The following is a 19,840-nucleotide window of genomic DNA, read 5'->3' as shown; positions in this document are numbered from 1 at the left end:
CACCTTGTTCCATGAGTGTACAGTTTCCATATATGCATGGATATGTCCTCAGTTTGTCCTTTTCCACTGATCAAACCAATTCTGAGCCAATGCCACACTCTTACTTACTGTGGTGTAATAAAAAGTTTTGATATGTAGAAGGGTGTGTACCTTTGTTCATTTTTAGAATTGTACTATCTGTTTTTGGACTTCTATACTAACTTTAGTTTCAGTTCGTCGAGTTCCACTAAAAATCTTTTTTGGTATTTTGCTGAGTTAAATTTATAGGTTCAATCTGGGGAGCTATGACATCTTTATAAAATTCTGTCATCCAATATATTAATATTATGTTGCTTTTTAAATATCCTTCAAAAACATTTCCTAATTTGGTGATAAAACTCTTGTATGTCTTTGTCAGCTTTTTTTCTATGTACAACTTTGTTTCTAGTATAAAGTCAGATCTTTTTTCTATTAAATTTTTAAGTTTCTTGCTGCTTCTGCTATAGATTCTGCAATAAAGTGGATTTATTTACCAAAAAAATCACCTTGTTCCACATGACACTCTTTGGGTTTGTAATTTGGTTCTGACCCCTGACCCCAGATTCCCAGGAAATAAACCCTTTCAGTGAGTGGTGATGACTCAGAGATATTGGGTCCCTTTCAATCAGTATTTTTCCTGGCTCCTGGCCCTGGCCTCAGTTCAGGCTCAGCTACTGTGGGCACTGAGATGTGAAGCAGTGAAAGGTTGGTTTCTCAGCCATCTCTCTCTCCATTTCTCTCTACCTCTCAAAAAACACAATGCCATCTAGAAATAGTTTAATAAAAAATAAGAGTGATATTTAAAATGGAAACAGAGCTGACCAGCAAGTTATAAATACCAATGCCATTTTATATGATAGGGCTATCCCTGAAAATATACACACTGTTTGCTGCTTAGGACGCCTGTCATTCTGTAAGTCTTTTGTGTGGACTGCTTCCCATGTTGTAACATTCTCTCCATTTTAATTCTCTCTATTGTTATTACCAAACACTTGATCATATTTATATAATCCCTCTGACGGTTAATCCTATCTATATGATCAATTAAACATAATATGATCACTTTAACATGTAAGATGGCATTATTACCACCCAGTTTCATGGGATTTGGAGTATCAGAGTGAGATTTTAGGTTTAACCTTAGAAGTAAGTCCATGGGGATGTATGCAAAACTATACAGTTCCTCTCTCTCTTATTCCCACCTTTATTTTTATAGGGATCTACTTTCAATTGACTTTATACACATATGATTAATTCTATGTTAAAGAAAGAGTTCAACCAATGTTATTAAGTAGGAAAAAATAAAAATAATTAAAAATAATTAAAAACTGTTTCTCAACAGATAAGACAAAGGTTGTTTAAGTCATTGCTTCTCATAGTGACAGTTTGATTTATATAGCTTTCATTTTAGGTGCTCTGTTAGTTATCACAGATCATGGAGAACATATGGTTTTGACCCTTTGAGACTGGCTTATTTCTCTCTAAGTATGATGTTTTCCAGATTCATCCATTTTGTTGCAAATGATCAGATTTCACCTTTTTTACCACTGTGTAGTATTCCATAGAGTACATATCCCAAAATTGCTTTACCCAGTCTTAGTTGATGGACATTCATGTTGATTCCATGTCTTAGCTATTATAAATTGAGCTGCAATAAACATGGGAATGCAGATAACTCTTGCATATGCTGATTTCATTTTCCTTGGGTAAATTCCCAGGAGTGGGATGGCTAGCTCATATGGTAGGACTACATTCAGATTTCTGACATGTCTCCAAACTGCCTTCTATAATGGTTTTCCAAGTCTACATTCCACCAACAGTGGATTAGGTTTCCTTTTTCCCCACAATCGCACCAGCATTTGTTGTTTGTTAATTTCTGTATGAGAGCCATTCTAACTGGGGTGAGGCGAAATCTCATTGTGGTTTAGATTTGCATTTCACTGATGGCTACTGATCTTGAACATTTTTTCATGTGTCTGTTGGCTATTTGGATTATATCAAAAGTACTGTCAATATGTGAAGTGGTGCTAAATTTTAAGTTTTGATAATATAAAATGCTGCTGATATAAATGTCTGAAAGTTAAAAAGTCTAATGATTTTGTGTTACTAGACGTGATGGTTATCTTAATGAGAAAGACCCAGAGGCCTAAAGGGTTAACTGTTCTGTAAAATACTACAGGTGCTTTCAAAAACAATGGAGTAAGCAAGTGCCTCTTGTTGGTTAATGAGGTTATAACTTTTAATGTGGCAATTTAATCTTTTGACATCTACAGTTTTATATATGGTAATAAAAAAGACCTAAAGATTTCAAGAAGCTATTAATGAAACTGCTTTATTGTTCTACCTTGTATGTTACACGTGTGCACATATTGTATGTCTATATGGGAAGATTTATTAAGAGCTTTGTTTTAATTGCCTTATAGATAAAAAGATTGCTCATCGATTTAAACTGCTAAAAATAATCAAAGATACATTTTAATCCATGTGACCTGAATCTCTATTTCAGATGTTTTAAATCTGCTAGTACAAAGAAACTAAAAATATTTTATGTGCTTGTGCTTGAGTTTGCTGCTTAAACAAGCTACACCATGTTCGATACTTTAGAGATGTTTCCAAATACATGTATTCTTTTTTTTAACTTTTATTTAATGAACATGAATTTCCAAAGTACAGCTTATGGATTACAATGGCTTCCCCCCATAACGTCCCTCCCACCCACAATCCTCCCCTTTCCCACTCTCTCTCCCCTTCCATTCACATTGATTCATTTTCGATTCTCTTTATATACAGAACATCAGTTTAGCATACATTAAGAAAAATTTCAGCAGTTGGCTCCCACACAGAAAGGTAAAGTGAAAAATACTGTTTGAGTACTAGTTATAGCATTAAACCTCAATGTACAGCACATTAAGGACAAAGATCCTACATGAGGAGTAAGTGCACAGTGACTCCTGTTGTTGACTTAACAAATTGACACTCTTCTTTATGGCATCAGTAATCACCCTAGGCTCTTGTCATGAGCTGCCAAGGCTATGGAAGCCACCTGAGTTCACTGACTCTGATCACATTTAGACAAGGCCATGGTCAAAGTGGAAGTTCTCTCCTCCTTTCAGAGAAAGGTACCTCCTTCTTTGATGGCCCGTTCTTTCCACTGGGATCTCACTTGTAGAGATCTTTCATTTAGGTTTTTTTCCCCCAGAGTGTCTTGGCTTTCCATGCCTGAAATACTCTCATGGGCGTTTCAGCCGGATCCGCATGCCTTAAGGGCTGATTCTGAGGTCAGAGTGCTGTTTAGGACATCTGCCATTCTATGGGTCTGCTGTGTATCTCACTTCCCATGTTGGATCATTCTCTCCCTTATTTATTCTATCAGCTACTATTTGCAGACACTAGTCTTGTTTATGTGCTCCCTTTGGTTCTTAGTCCTATCATCATGATCAATTGTGAATAGAAATTGATCACTTGAACTAGTGAGATGACATTGGTACATGTCACCTTGATGGGATTGAATTGGAATCCCCTGGTATGTTGCTAACTCTACCATTTGAGGTAAGTCAGCTTGAGCATGTCCTGGATTGCACATCTCTTCCCTCTCTTATTCCTGCTCTTATATTTAACAGCAATCACTTTTCAGTTAAGTTTCAGCACTTAAGAAGAATTGTGTATTGATTACAGTATTCAACCAAAAGTATTAAGTAGAACAAACAAACAAAAAAAAATACTAAGAGGGATAACATATTAAGTTGCTCATCAACAGTCAGGGTGAGGGCTGATCAAGTCACTGTTTCTCATAGTGTTCATTTCACTTTAACAGGTTTCCTTTTTGGTGCTCAGTTAGTTGTCACGTGTATTCTTAGAATTCATAGAAGCATTAGACCTTCTGGTAAATGTTTTCCTAAGTTGTTATCTAACGGTTGAAATACCTTTCTAAGTTTTTATTTGATATTGCTATTGTCAGTAAGTGATCTGGGACTTGCTCCCTCATTTCTCTATTCTAAGCCTGACTTCTTCCCTTAATTCTCTATTTTCTTCAAGGTGGGAAACTGACTCTATACTGAAGGATTCTCTAAGATGCACAATTTGAATTTACATCTTATAAAAGGGATGACTAACATTTTCTGTAATAATAGAATAGTCAAAAATGAGAGCTTAGATTATGAATTCACAGCTAGATTTACCTCGACATGACACAGTAAACAGACCAAACAATGGGAGAAAAAAATTTAAAGTGAGGACATAGCTTTCCTCATGTGCATTGTCTGCCTCAGAAAAAAACCACTACCAGAACCTGCCTGTGACTATAGACTTCTAATTTCACCTAATGAAGCCTAGCGATGGGACTTGAGCACCCCTTGACTTTCATCCTCTGGTCTGCTTTAACAAAAGCCAGGAGCAGAAGAAAGCTAGGTATTAGAAGCAATGTAAACATAGGTGTTGCTGTGGATTCATTCTGAGGAGGAGTCCAGTGTGAGCAACAAGTGCAGAGTCACCACACAGATACCAGGAGTCGGGTGGAAGCGGGCCAGAGGCAAGCAGCCCACAGACTCATTTATTTCAGTTGGTACAGCAGCTTATATAGCTGAGGCAGCCAATCCGGTCAAGGTGCATTTATGCCCTAACCAATCACAGCCTGAAGCCAGGCAGGCTCCATTGCCAGGTGGGTTTCGAACCCATTCCTGAATAACTGACACTCACCTGCCAGTGACCATTTTGCCATGGCTTTCTCATTCCACCACACATAGGTGGCAGGCCTATTAAAGGCAGCTCTCTACAGGGATCTGCCCTCAAAGAGACCCAACAGGCCTGTTCACTGCAGTGGCTTTCAATGTGGAAATCCAGGGCTTCAGCATAAGTCAGCTTATGAAGAGCCCTGGCAGCTGCCAGCCAAGAGTTGGATCACTGGAAATGAAACTGTCCTGGAGTCAAAGAACACCCAGGTCAGAACCACAGATCTTTCTGGCTCTAAGCTGAAAGCCCTTCACTCAGTCCAGCTTCCAGAGTAACCACCACTGCTGAGGGAATGGCCAAGTAAGGTCAGTAATATTGCAGGCAGAACTGTAAATTTCCTGTTAGAGATGCCACCTGCCTTTACCTGGCCAGCTCTCCTCACAGGCCAAGTAGGTAATGGAAGTCAACAGGATGCCTTCCCAAGGAGGTTCACACCTCCCTTAGGATGTACCCCATGGGAAGAGATAGGTCTGGACCTCATAACTGACAAGGCCTTAAAACCCACCAGATTATTATCAGGCCACTTCTGTCAGTTTCTATTTGCCTCCAAATTGGAGAACTCATGTGTGGCTTTGAAAGCACCTTTCTTAGGTTCTCCAATAATGAGAACTTTTGTCTTTTGTTCTTTTGTTCTAGATCCTATCTAGCTCATCTGGGGCCTCATTCCTTTGTAATCATAACCTCTACTCTAATATCAATGGCTCTACTCCTGGCCTGTGTGTATTGATGGTTCTCTAACCCACTTAATGTTGCATGATTTTTCAGAATTTCTCTACAGAAAAACCCCTCTACCCAAAAAAGATGAGTTGCTTTTCTCCAAGTCTTGGCTGGAATCAGCTTTAAACCATATCCATCAAAGTCCTCCCAAGGGTCCAGAGACACACCCCCTCATTTCCTCTCCTCTATGAGATCCTCACATTACTTGGTTAATGCCACTCTTAGGATCATTAGTTGCTATTCTCACCCTGTCTTTTATTCTACCATGTCTGTGTCTGGTGGTTGGGCCATGTGGTCACCTGGGTTCCAGCAAGCAGGGGCTAGAGCCTAGGAAGGTGTCCAGGTGTAGATCAATCCATAGATAAGATTGTGGCATTTTACTAACTTCCTGCTATTTACTGGAAATGATAATGTTTAAAGTGTTTACAGGAAGTGATAATGGAACAAATCAAGGCCTTCACCAACCAGGTGGTCAACCAAATGCTGCTACAGGGATATACTCAGCTCCCCACCCAGGAGACAGTGGCTTGAGACATCACTCCATGTAGCAAAGAGAACCTCATTGCTCCATGTTAGCAGAAAGTAGCTTTAAACACTGAACATCACCCCTCTACCCTTCCTGGTCTTTTGGGGTGAATATAATCCCATGCAACCCTTACTTTATAAAAAACACAAGGGGGGAATGTCAGTAAAATGCCACATTCTTATCTATGGCTTGATCTACACCTGGACACCATCCTAGGCTCTAGCCCCCACTGACATTGCTGGAAGCCAGGTGACCACATGGCCAAACCACCAGTGTCAGCTCCTCCCCTTTCCTAATGGGAATCACTGCTCCTACTTCCCTGCCCATCCCCCAGGAAAATTTTTGGAGGGCCTGTTCCTGAACATGTGGCTCTCTTTCTCTCCATCTCCTGATCTCTCTCTCTCTCTCTCTCTCTCTCTATATATATATATATATATATATCCTCTCTCTCTCTGTCTCAATATCTCCTCTCTCTCTCTCTCTCACTCTCTCTCTCTCTCTCTTACATTCTCCTCCCTCTTTTCCTTCTTTGCCCTACCCTCCAGTCTGTCAGGCTTCCTCCAATTCACTCTTTCCTTTAAAAATAAGTAAACAAATAAATGAATGAAAACAAACTCATTAGAAGATCTTCATAGAATAAGCCCAATTGGCCTTAACCAGACAGCAAGAGCCAGGAACTCAATCGAGGTTCCCCATCTACATACAGAAATCCAACTACTTGAGCCATTTCTGCTGCCTCCAATGGTCTGCATTAGCATCTCAGAGATTCATAATGGAAGGACCATTTCAAACAAACCTCTATCAGGAAATATCACTGCCAAAACCAGAACACAGTAGCTTTAGAGGATTCTGGGCTGGAAATTTATTTTATTTCCACGGTAATACAGAGCACATGAAACCCAAAGTTGTAAGATATCAATGCAGTAAAGATTTACATTAGTCTCAGAGTAAACATATAACATTGGGTTCTGAGAGAAGGGATTGTGCTCCTCAGAGACATGGGGAGAAAATGAGGAAAATACCACTGTCCTGATGATGCTACATCCAAAGTTCATGCCTCATCAGTTGAAATTGCAAAGCGTACAGAGCCCATGGAGATCATGCATGTTTTCTTGCATGCTAAGAGCAGTAAGTCACTCTTCTTAAACACTGGGCATATGAAATGTGAGCATATCTGTGCACAGAACAACATAGAGCAGCATGGGGACTGCCTCATCCACAGCAATGCCTCATGTGGCTTCCACGAACCACACCTTCCTCATGTGAAGAAGCACTTTTCCACAATGTGTACAGTGACAAGACTCTTCAAATCACCACATAGTATGTGCACATTTGCAGAGGAAATTATTGTGCTCATCTTGAAAGCAATATAACTATATTCTGAGCATGCCTTTTCTTCCTCAGTGATAGATGGATTTGTCTGGATTTTATCCCTTTATTATCGGAATACATCACTAACATGTACAATATATTTAGAACTCATATATGCCTGTACATGGGACAAACACATTAAATGAATTAGCTGCAGAAATTAAAGTATAAGAAAAAGGCAAATAACCATCCGTAACAATTAATCACAGAAAATTCATATCACCATCTAATTTCTATTCGTACGTATAGCAATAGGATTAGAAATACCCTGTGTTCTTATTTAGTCAGTTTTTAGAAAAGAAATGAATTCGCCAATGGATTACAAAGATATATTTCTAATATACACTACATTAGGTAACATGTGACCCAGAAGACAAGGGTTAGCTCACAATATAGATAATTTAAATATAGTCAGAAGATTTGGAAGTTTTCTTTTTGGTCATACCCTGATTCTTGTAATATGAAAGAAATGCCATTCTCATAAAATAGTCCAATGGTAGAGACAGAAAATAACTTAAGTAATATGTATACAAAGAATTGCACTTATATAATGTATACATTTTTGTAAGCTTGGGCCTACCAGATGATACAAGGTGCATAAAAACAGAAATTGTGAATTCTGAAAAATCTATGTGTGCATTTGTAATTGTTGAACAAAAAAAAGTAGCTTGAATTTCATTTTTTGAACTTGAATAGAATTTTAAAAAAAACCTCTCCCTGTATGTACATACTTGTCATTTGTCCAACCTACACAAAAATCATAGTAACATTTCCATCCAGGTAGAGTTATAGACAGAGAGAGAGAGACAGAGAGAAAGGTCTTCCTTCTGTTGGTTCACCCCCCCAAATGGCCACCACGGCCAGCACTGCACTGATCCAAAGCCAGGATCCAGGTGCTTCTTCCTGGTCTCCCGTGGGGGTGCAGGGCCAAAGCACTTCAGCCATCCTCCACTGCATTCCTGGGCTACAGCAGAGAGCTGGACTGGAAGAAGTGCAACCGGGACTAGAATTGGCACCCTTATGGGATACCAGTGTCACAGGCAGAGGATTAACCAAGTGAGCCACAGCGCCGGCCTCTCTGTTATGTTATTGAAGTACTATGATTAGCTTCCATAAACTTGCAACCAAACCTTTGTGAGATAGGTTAAACAAGAAGTCACATCCTAGGCACCCTTGAACTATATCATACGCCTACAATGAATAAAATACTCCATGATTTGCTGGAAGGGTACATGGACAAATAATTTCTCACCATTTGAACTCATGAGATGGTGGCCACCAAAAAAAAAATGTATTTCAACCAAAAGACACCTAGAGGATAGGGAGGGTGAGGAAAAATAAGGACTGCTGAGTACACATGCACCTCCCACCTCTCATTTGAGTGCCCTTTCTTTCCAATTATGCCTTTCTATAGCTTCAGTAACTTCCAAGGAAAAGCCAATTTGCAAACAATGCGGGGGGTGATGTATCCTTCCACGATCAAGGCATCATATGACACACTATGATATCCATAGTGTGTGGATTTTCCTCTGGACCTTGGGTTGCTGGCTAAAATTGGAGAACTTCCCTGCAAGAGTGTACATGACCAAGCCTTGGTCACCAATGCAGATGATAGAATGGCCTACTGCATTCAAAGATTGTAGCCCATGAGATGAATTAGAAACAAAGAGAGCTGAGAGGAGATGAAGTATGAAACTTTTAAATATGTATTCAATTCTCATTTCACATATAGGCATAAAATATGATGTTCCTCATACATGTCCTCATCCTCAGCCAATATCTATCAGATGTGCAAGTTTGTACCAACAGCTGAGTAAATGGTAGGAAAAAAAAATTAATACATGGAGAAAGAAGCAAACTAAGAAGACAGAAGTACACACACACATACACAGAAACTTATAGATACTACATATATTTCTGTATACATTCTAAATCACTTAATCATATATGGTGAGAATCTTTCTTGTATTTTTATGCAGTTAATTGGTAAGTTCAACATCAAGTTATGTGTTAACTATTGTTCAGAATGCACGTATGTGTGCTTTCACTGGTTAACCTGCTTAAGAATTCTAAAAACTGTGCACAGAAGTAGCAAGAAAGCAGATCAATGAAGGATGGAGGTCCTTCCCTTATTTTTCCTTTTACCACCTTCTCTTTCCATTTTATTTTGCTCTCCATTCAGAGACAGATAGACATATTCTGTACCACTCTATTGTTCTCATCTCCTGATCAGCTTCTGAAGATCTTAAAATGAGTGAGACTAATGGAACTCCAGCTCCCATACCTGCCCCCACCACCTGCCTGCACCAGCAGACACATGGAAGAGAGAAGGGACTGAAGTCAGTGTTAGGTCTAAGGCACTCACGCTGGGTGTCATTGCTAACAAGTGTGTCTGGTAGAGAAGCTGTTCATGCCTGAGATCCACCACTCAAAATACAGCCTGTCCCCCCATATATCACCATTTGAAATCTACTCCATAGAAGTCTTTTGGGCATCAGATCCTGAAAATAAGGGACAATCCTTAATCACTGGTATTCTATATGGGAAAAGTCAGGGCCTGCCTTGTTCAGGAGCCCATGAGACAAGTGTGGAGGCCAAATTCTGCATTCTACTTTCTGTTTTCCAACTGGCAGATGTCTGTCCATCTCCATTCTATGCAGAAGAGAGCCTGCCATCATGTGTGTACTTGTCATGTCCCAGAATTTACTATTCCTAGATGTAGAAAATTCCTTTATGGGCACAGTCTGCCAATTCTATGTGTCATTAGACTTCCACATGAAGCTATATGTTATGAAAGTATTTCCTCATAACTGATGGACATTATGGTATTGTTTCCATGACCACCAAGTGTCATTTTGTATGCATAACCCTCACTTGTTTACTCAATATTAGATATTTGGAATGCCATGCATTTTGTGCAACTATATGTATTACACTGATGATCATTTTATTTGCATATTTCTCTGATGAAAATAATTAGGGAAAATTCTTGGATCATGAAGTATGTTCCCTTATAAAGCTTTTGATACTTCTTGACAAATCCTTGCTGATAAAACTACTCATTTCTGTTACCTCACAAATTCCCATACCCATTGTCTCCCCATTCTTCAGTCCATCCTCTTGCATACCTTGTGTCTCTATGGATCTGCCTGTTGTGGGGACTTCATATAAATTGATTCAAATAAACGTCTGTTGACTGGCACCTTTCACTGCACAATGTCTTCATGCTCTATCCATTTTGTGGTTTGTACCAACATGTAGCATACTTTTCTCATAATATCTTAATAACTAGGTATAAATAGGTATCAAGATACATCTGGTTAGGTATTATAGGTTAAGAATATTAAGAATATATAATTTTAATCTTCTGGATATAAACTGTACCATTGGTGTCATCTAAAACTTACACATCTGGCAAAAAACTTTGAGCAATCATAGATCTTGTTCTGCCTCCAGATACCAGATTCTTGAATCAATCTTGCTTTGTCATCAAATTTTTTAAAATCTTCCAAATGTTAAAAATGTTTGACACAGGCAGTTAAAACCAAAATTAACATTTGGGATTGCATAAAATTGAGAAGTTTCTGAACTTCAAAAGAAACAGTCAGGAAAGTGAAGACACAACAGACAGAATGGGAAAAAATATTTGCAAACTAATAAAAGAGTGGGAACAAGAGAGGGAAGAGATGTGCAATTCGGGACATGCTCAAGCTGACTTACTGCAAATGGCAGAGTTAGAAACATACCAGGGGATTCCAATTCAACCCCATCAAGGTGGCATGTACCAATGCCATCTCACTAGTCCCGTTGATCAATTTCTGTTCACAGTTGATCATGATGATAGGACTAAGAGCCAAAGGGAGCACATAAACACGATTAGTGTCTGCAAATAGTAGCTGATAGAATAAAAAAGGGAGAGAACGATCCAACATGGGAAGTGAGATACACAGCAGACCCATAGAATGGCAGATGTCCTAAACAGCACTCTGGCCTCAGAATCAGCCCTTAAGGCATGCATATCTGGCTGAAAAACCCATGAGAGTATTTCAGGAATGGAAAACAAAGACACTCTGGGGGAAAAAAAAAAACCTAAATGAAAGATCTCTGCAAGTGAGATCCCAGTGGAAAGAACGGGTCATCAAAGAAGGAGGTACTTTTCTCTGAAGGGAGGAGAGAACTTCCACTTTGACCATGGCCTTGTCTAAATATGATCAGAGTCGGTGAACTCAGGGGGCTTCCATAGCCTTGGCAGCTCATGACAAGGTGATTACTGATGCCATAAACAAGAGTGTCAATTTGTAAAGTCAACAACAGGAGTCACTGTGCACTTACTCCTCATTCAGGATCTCTGTCCTTAGTGTGCTGTACATTGAGATATAATGCTATAACTAGCACTCAAACAGTATTTTTCACTTTATGTTTCTGTGTGGGAACAAACTGTTGAAATCTTTACTTAATGTATGCTAAAGTGATCTTCTGTATATAAAGAGAATTGAAAATGAATCTTGATGTGAATGGAAGGGGAGAGGGAGTGGAAAAGGGGAGGGTTGTGGGTGGGAGGGACATTATGGGGGGGAAGCCATTGTAATCCATAAGCTGTACTTTGGAAATTTATATTCATTAAATATGAGTAAAAAATATTTGCAAACTATGCAACAGATAAATGGTTGATAACCAGAATCTACAAAGAAATCAAGAAACTCCACAAGATCAAAACAAACAACCCACGTAAGAGATGGGCCAAGGACCTCAATAGACATTTTTCAAAAGAGGAAATCCAAATGGCCAACAGGCACATGAAAAAATGTTCAAGATCACTAGCAATCAGGGAAATGCAAATCAAAACCACAATGAGGTTTCACCTCACCCCGGTGAGAATGGCTCACATACAGAAATCTGCCAACAATAGATGCTGGCGAGGATGTGGGGAAAAAGGGACACTAACCCACTGTTGGTGGGAATGCAAACTGGTCAAGCCACTGTGGAAGTCAGTCTGGAGATTCCTCAGAAATCGGAATATTACCCTACCATTCAACCCAGCCATCACACTCCTTCGAATTTATTCAAAGGAAATTAAATTGGCAAACAAAAAAGCTGTCTGCACATTAATGTTTATTGCAGCTCAATTCACAATAGCTAAGACCTGGAACCAACCCAAATGCCAATCATCAGTAGAATGGATAAAGTAATTATGGGATATGTACTCTTTAGAATACTATACCGCAATAGGAAACAATGAAACCCAGTCATTTGCAACAAAATGGAGGAATCTGGAACACATCATGCTGAGTGAAATAAGCCAGTCCCAAAGGGACAAATACCATATGTTCTCCCTGATTGGTGACAACTGACTGAACACCAAAAAGGAAACCTATTGAAGTGAAATGGACACTATGGGAAACGGTGATTTGATCAGCATAGCCCTGACTGTTAATGAACAACTTAATACATTATCCCTCTTAGTAGTTTTTTTCTGTCTGTTCTACTTAATATGACTGGTTTAATTCTGTAATTAATACACAGTTATTCTTAAGTGTTGAAATTTAACTGAAATGTGATCCCTGTTAAACATAAGAGTGGAAATAAGAGAGGGAAGAATGTACAATCTGGGACATGCTCAGGCTGACTTGCCCCATATGGTAGAGTTAGAAACATACCAGGGGATTCCAATTCAATCCCATCAAGGTGGCATGTACCAATGCCATCTCACTAGTCCAAGTGATCAATTTCAGTTCACAATTGATCATAATGAAAGGACTAAGAGTCAAAGGGAGCACATAAGCAAGTCTAGTACCTCCTAATACTAACCGATAGAATAAATAAAGGGGAGAGTGATCCAACATGGGAAGCGAGATACTCAGCAGACTCATAGAATGGCGGATGTTCTAAACAGCACTCTGGCCTCAGAATCAACCCTAAAGGCATGCGGATCCGGCTGAAAAGCCCATGAGAGTATTTCAGGCATGGAAAGCCAAGACACTCTGGCAAAAAAAAAAAAAATCTAAATGAAAGACCTCTGTGAGTGAGATCCCAGTGGAAAGAACAGGTCTTCAAAGAAGGAGGTACCTTTCTCTAAAGGGAGGAAAGAACCTTCCACTTTGACTATGACCTTGTCTAAACAAGATAAGAGTCGGAGAACTCAAGGGGCTTCCATATCCTTGGAAACTCATGACTGGTGCATAGGGAGATTACTGAGGCCATAAACAAGAGTGTGAATTTGTAAAGTCAACAACAGGAGTCACTGTGCACTTACTCCTCGTGTAGGATCTCTGTCCTTAATGTGCTGTACATTGAGACTTAATGCTATAACGAGTACTCAAACAGTATATTTCACTTTGTGTTTCTATGGGGGTGCAAACTGTTGAAATCTTTACTTAATGTATACTAAACTGATCTTCTCTAAAAAAAAAGAAAAAGAAGAAGAAGAAGAAATTATCAATTCCCAACTTGACTCTAACTGGGATTAAACATGACAATAGGTCTGATCTAATTTCACCATCATTTAAAAATCATCTATTATTTTTCACTTTATGCTTCTGTGTGGGAACAAACTGTTGAAATCTTTACTTAATATATGCTAACCTGATCTTCTGTATATAAAGAGAATCGAAAATGAATCTTGATGTGAATGGAAGGGGAGAGGGAGTGGGAGAGGGGGGGTTGCGCGTGGGAGGGACGTTATGTGGGGGAAGCCATTGTAATCCATAAGCCGTACTTTGGAAATTTATATTCCTTTAATAAAAGTTAAAAAAAAAGAAATTATGGGACATGTACTCCATAGAATACTATACAGCAGTCAAAAACAACAAAATCTGGTATTTGCAACAATATGGAGTAGTTTGGAAAACATCATGCTGAGTGAATTAAGCCAGTCCCAAAGGGACAAATATCATATGTTCTCCCTAATCGGCGACAACTAACTGAGCACCAAAGGGGATACTTGTTGAAGTGAAATGGACACTATGAGAAACAGTGACCTGATCAGCTCTTCTGCTGACTGTTGATGTACAATGTAATACTTTATCCATTTTACTATTTTTTTTGTTCTAGTACTATTGGTTGAACTCTGTTAGTAACATACAATTATTTTTAGGTGATTAAATTTTAACTGAAAAGTGATCCCTGTTAGGAATCTGGAAAGCATTATGCTGAGTGAAATAAGCCAGTCCCAAAGGGACAAATACCATATATTCTCCCTGATTGGTGACAACTAACTGAGCATGAAAAAGGAAACCTGTTAAAGTGAAATGAACACTAGGAGAAACGGTGACTTGGTCAGCCCATGCCCTGACTGTTGATGAACAACTTAATACGTTATCCCTCTTAGTATTTTTGTTTGTTTGTTCTACTTAATACTTTTGGTTGAATACTATAATCAATACACAGTTTTTCTGAAGTGTTGAAACATAACCCAAAAGTGATGGCTGTTAAATATAAGAGTGGTAGTAAGAGAGGGAAGAGATGTGCAATTCGGGACATGCTCAAGCTGACTTACTGCAAACGGTAGAGTTAGAAACATACCAAGGGATTCCAATTCAACCCCATCAAGGTGGCATGTACCAATGCCATCTCACTAGTCCCAGTGATCAATTTCTGTTCACAGTTGATCATAATGATAGGACTAAGAGCCAAAGGGAGCACATAAACACGATTAGTGTCTGCAAATAGTAGCTGATAGAATAAAAAAGGGAGAGAACGATCCAACATGGGAAGTGAGATACACAGCAGACCCATAGAATGGCAGATGTCCTAAACAGCACTCTGGCCTCAGAATCAGCCCTTAAGGCATGCGGATCCGGCTGAAAAGCCCATGAGAGTATTTCAGGCGTGGAAAGCCAAGACACTCTGGGAAAAAACAAAACTAAATGAAAGATCTCTACAAGTGAGATCCCAGTGGAAAGAACGGGTCATCAAAGAAGGAGGTACCTTTCCCTGAAGTGAGGAGAGAACTTCCACTTTGACCATGGCCTTGTCTAAATACGATCAGAGTTGGTGAACTCAAGAGGCTTCCATAGCCTTGGCGACTCATGACAGAGCCTAGGGTGATTACTGATGCCATAAACAAGAGTGTCAATTTGTAAAGTGAACAACAGGAGTCACTGTGCACTTACTCCTCATGTAGGATCTCTGTCCTTAGTGTGCTGTACATTGAGATTTAATGCTATAACGAGTACTCAAACAATATTTTTCACCTTGTTTTTCTACTTGGGTGCAAATTGTTGAAATCTTTACTTAATATATGCTAAACTGATCTGTATATAAAGAGAATTGGAAGTGAATCTTGATGTGAATGGAAGGGGGAGGGAGAGGGAAAGGGGAGGCTTGTGGGTGCGAGGGAAGTTATGGGGGGAAGCCATTGTAATCCATAAGCTGTACTTTGGAAATTTATATTCATTATATTAAAGTTAAAAAATGTTTGACACATAAGCAATTTTATGCACTTCTTTGTGAGACAGGGCCATATTTCAAAACATGTATGCTGCATCAAATCACACCCTTCTAGACTGCTTCATGTGCCCTGTGTTTTGTAATATAGCATCAAGAATACCTAGTGTAATCAAAGGAAAATCATTTCTTATATCCTAAATTTTTTTCAAGGTTATGGGGTTCTCAGAAATAGTTTGGAGAGTTCTCTACTTTATTACTTGATCGCAGTTTAATGTAGATGCTGGAAAGTTGAGTTAAGACCATTGGTAAAGATTTGGTTTTGGAGTGGCATGTGGTTCATAAGTTTATACATGTACCTTTGATACTTAAGATCTCTGCATATTTTCTACAAACTTTGTGCAGGGTCTGAAGGAAACACTGGGCTGCCTTGTATTTGGAAAAAGAATTAAATCCATCAGCATGCAGCTGACAGCAAGTGCTGTAAGTAACCCAGCAGTGAATAAAAATGACCTTTTCAGGGAAATTAACTGCAATTAAGCAAAATGATTAAAAGCAAGAAACATCTCAATGTAATGCCCTTAATGTATCATTACAACAAGTAAAATGAAGTATTGAACAGATTTCAGAAGCACATTTTTTGATAGATCTACTTAGTAAACTAAACGTAAATGCTACTTCTGAAGTAAAAAGATTTTTTTCCTCAACTGTTTAAGGAAAAGAAACAAAATTTGACTATTTTAGGCAAAATCTCAGAATTTCAAATTCTGCATGTAAGACTAATAGAAAACTGTGAAACTAAGAAAAATGCACTTAACATAAAATCAATATTGACTTTTAGAAATGGTATAAAATTATTTCCTGAATTTAACACATTAAAATGACAATCTCTCAACCTCAACATTTAAACACGTGAATCAATGCACCCCAACAGCAGATGATTACATAGACTTATTATATCCCACGTAATCTATTGACAAGTATGAACTTCCTTAACTCTCAAATTATGGATGAAATATAAAAATAAGAAAAATTTCCTAAGAAGAGGAGCAAAAGTATCCATTGTGAGAAAACAAAACATCTACTCTCTTGGACATGAAACATTTGAGAGCTATTATGAAATACCAAGACTCATACTTTTGCTTAAGATATGTAGAAAAATGAGAATGTTCAAGACTCAAAAGTGATATGATAAAATAGAATTCAGTGCATGAAGAAAACAGTGAATAAAAAGTGAATGTTGTGAATATTCTGACATATTGATGTTCTGAATGAAAAAGCAAACATAATTGAATGAAATTACCTCTGTGAGTGTTAGTATATTATATGGGAAAATTACAGAAACGGCTCATGAAAATCCCTTTGGTGAATAGATTACAGATGCTCCCAAACACTTGGATAACTGACAGGTCAGATGTGTTCAACTATTTCAGAAGGTACTGAAAAAAAAAATGCTTCCCTCTTGGGTTCCATCCCTAAGTAGAAGTGAAATCCCATGTTGGCACATACCAAGGCTTTCCTGAAGGGCTCGGGAAGGTGAGTATGATCATGGACACCGTTTTCTTCAGAGGAGTCCATGGGCCATTCCATGATCTTCTTGAGCCGTTGGAACCTCACTCACACCTCCTCCATATGCCAGAGCTGAGGCACCGCTGAATGAAAGTCTGAAAAACATAGTTCCGTTGTTGCTCTGAAATCCTTGTTCTCACACTTCTCCCTGCTGTTGCCCCTCTCTTTAGATGGCTGTGGAAGAACTACCAATATGGGCTGGCCTTCCATTTTGCCATCCAGGAGAACAATAAGGACACCCAGCTCCTCCCCAACCTGACCCTGGGTTTCCAACTCTACAATTCTGTTACCAGTGGTCAGTTTACCCTGAGAAGCACTCTGCACTGGCTGACTGGAAATCATCATCTCATCCCTAATTACATCTGCTAGGCACAAGGGAGACATTTTGCCATCACTGCTGGAACCACATCAGCATTTTTGGCTGAAATTGGAACAATGCTAGAGCTGTACAAAACCCCACAGGTAAATGGGTTGTGACTTCTGGTGAGAAATATTTCCATCTCCCACCAGATCTGTCACGTCTAATGCAAGGGTCATGTGGAAGCCAGTTGCACTTATACTACTATTAGTTTAAACAGATTCCACAGAATTCCTTGGGCTGTGAGAAAGAGAAGGAGCAGTGGATCCTGAGAGCCTCATCTGAGATCCCTGTCTAGGACAGATGTATGCATCCCCATCTGCTTGGACTGTTGATTGCTGACTATTGACAGGGAATATCCACAGCACAGAGATGTCCTAGGATGACTCCATGTTAGATGTGGGGATATAAAGATCTTGTCCTGAATTTTCCATTTGGAAACCCACTGAAATGATGACAGCCCCAAAGATCATTAAGGAGTATTTGGGCCTCAGTTATACTTAGATGAGATTTCACCCTCTTCCTATGCCCAATCCTGACCTCGTCACATTCAGCAGATTCCTTCACAGGGTTCCCAGTTCACTTTGCATGTGAAACTCAGAGATTTAAATCTTAGTGTGTGTTTGATTACCTGAGAAACAAAGAGAGGCAGGCAGTGTACACACATTCACTGGTTTAGTCACCAAATACAAACTTTGGTGCTGGTGCTGACTAACTGTGGTGAAGCCTCAGAGTCTAGCACTCAATTCAAATCTCCCAAGTAGGTGTCAGGAACCCAATCACATGACCAATCAAGTGGACTACCAGGGGCTGCATTCGCAATTCCAGGATTCTGAAAGGAGACCCACTTGAAACAGGTAGTGTTCTGCACACATTACTAACAAACTCAGAGTGCAACAGCATAGGGGAATTCTGGTTTAAAAAGCAATTTTCAAAAACTCAGAGATGGTAGGTGATTGTATTCTTCAAAACAATTTAGGTTATGCTCTGAAAACAAATGAAATTCAAAGTATTAAGAGATCAACACATGAAACAGTTGCTTGTCCCTGAGGTAACATCTAATACCAGTTGCAGTGGGAGCTGTTCTCCACATGTGATATGGGGTGAGAGGTGGGAAGACCAATGTCCTCGTGATGCTGCATCCAAAATCCATGCCGCCTTCTCCCCACAACTGGAAATGAAGATACTTGGATATCTTACAACTTTCATTCTATGAATAAAGATTTACATTTCTCCTCCTAAAGCAATAGGCACTGAAGCTTGGTCTTCTCTGAACCTAGATGATAGAACATGGTCATGTCCACTGTGGAAATCACTTTTTATTCTCACTTGCCAAAACAGAAAACTCATATCCCACAAAAGTCAGATCATGGTGGTTTTCTTTCCATTCAGATCACATATGGCTCTTTCGATCCCATGCTAAGTGATAGAAAAAAGTTACCATCACTCTGTCAGAGGGCCACCAGTGACAGCTCTCTGGCCTGTGGAATGCTCTCCTTGCTGCTACATTTTGGCTGGATTTGGGTGGCGATCTTTGTATCTAATGATATGAAAGGAGAGAAGTTCCTTGAGGATATTGAAACCGAGATGATAAACAAAGGTGACTGAATGGCCAATATAATAAAGCTCCCAGACACTAAGTCAAAGTATGAAGAAATGGAAATATCCTCCTCAGCAGGGAATTTCATCAGCAAATGTGCATATTCTATATGGTGATGTATGGAGCCTCCATATCATGGAATTTCTAAGTGAATTCTATTTAACCCTGGGGAAGGTGTGGATCATGGCTGCAAGGTGGGATATTGTGAAGGAGACACACAGCATGCTGCACTCTTTCCATGGAGGCTTCTCATTTTCACACCACAAGGAAGAAATCCCTGGCCTCAACCACTTTGTCAAGACAGTGGACCCTTCCCACTACCCAGAAGATTTCTTCCTCAGTCAACTATGGCTTCATGCTTTTCACTGCTTACCACATGGGTCACTTTGTGGAACAATTGGAGTCTGCCCACCAAATGCTTCCTTTGAGTTTTTCCCAGGACGCATTGACATGCTGACCATATCTGACTCCAGCTATTTCATCTACAATGCTGTGTATGCAGTGGCCATGCCCTCCATAAGATGCTTTCAGAGCAAATAGAAAAAGGATCTACAGGAGTTGCAGCTCA

This window comes from Oryctolagus cuniculus, chromosome 16 (assembly GCF_051225735.1).
Source record: "Oryctolagus cuniculus isolate XC-2025 breed Fujian yellow rabbit chromosome 16, ASM5122573v1, whole genome shotgun sequence".
NCBI lineage: Eukaryota > Metazoa > Chordata > Mammalia > Lagomorpha > Leporidae > Oryctolagus > Oryctolagus cuniculus.
The sequence above is the reverse complement of the archived record's forward strand: the minus strand, read 5'-3'. Positions refer to the sequence as shown.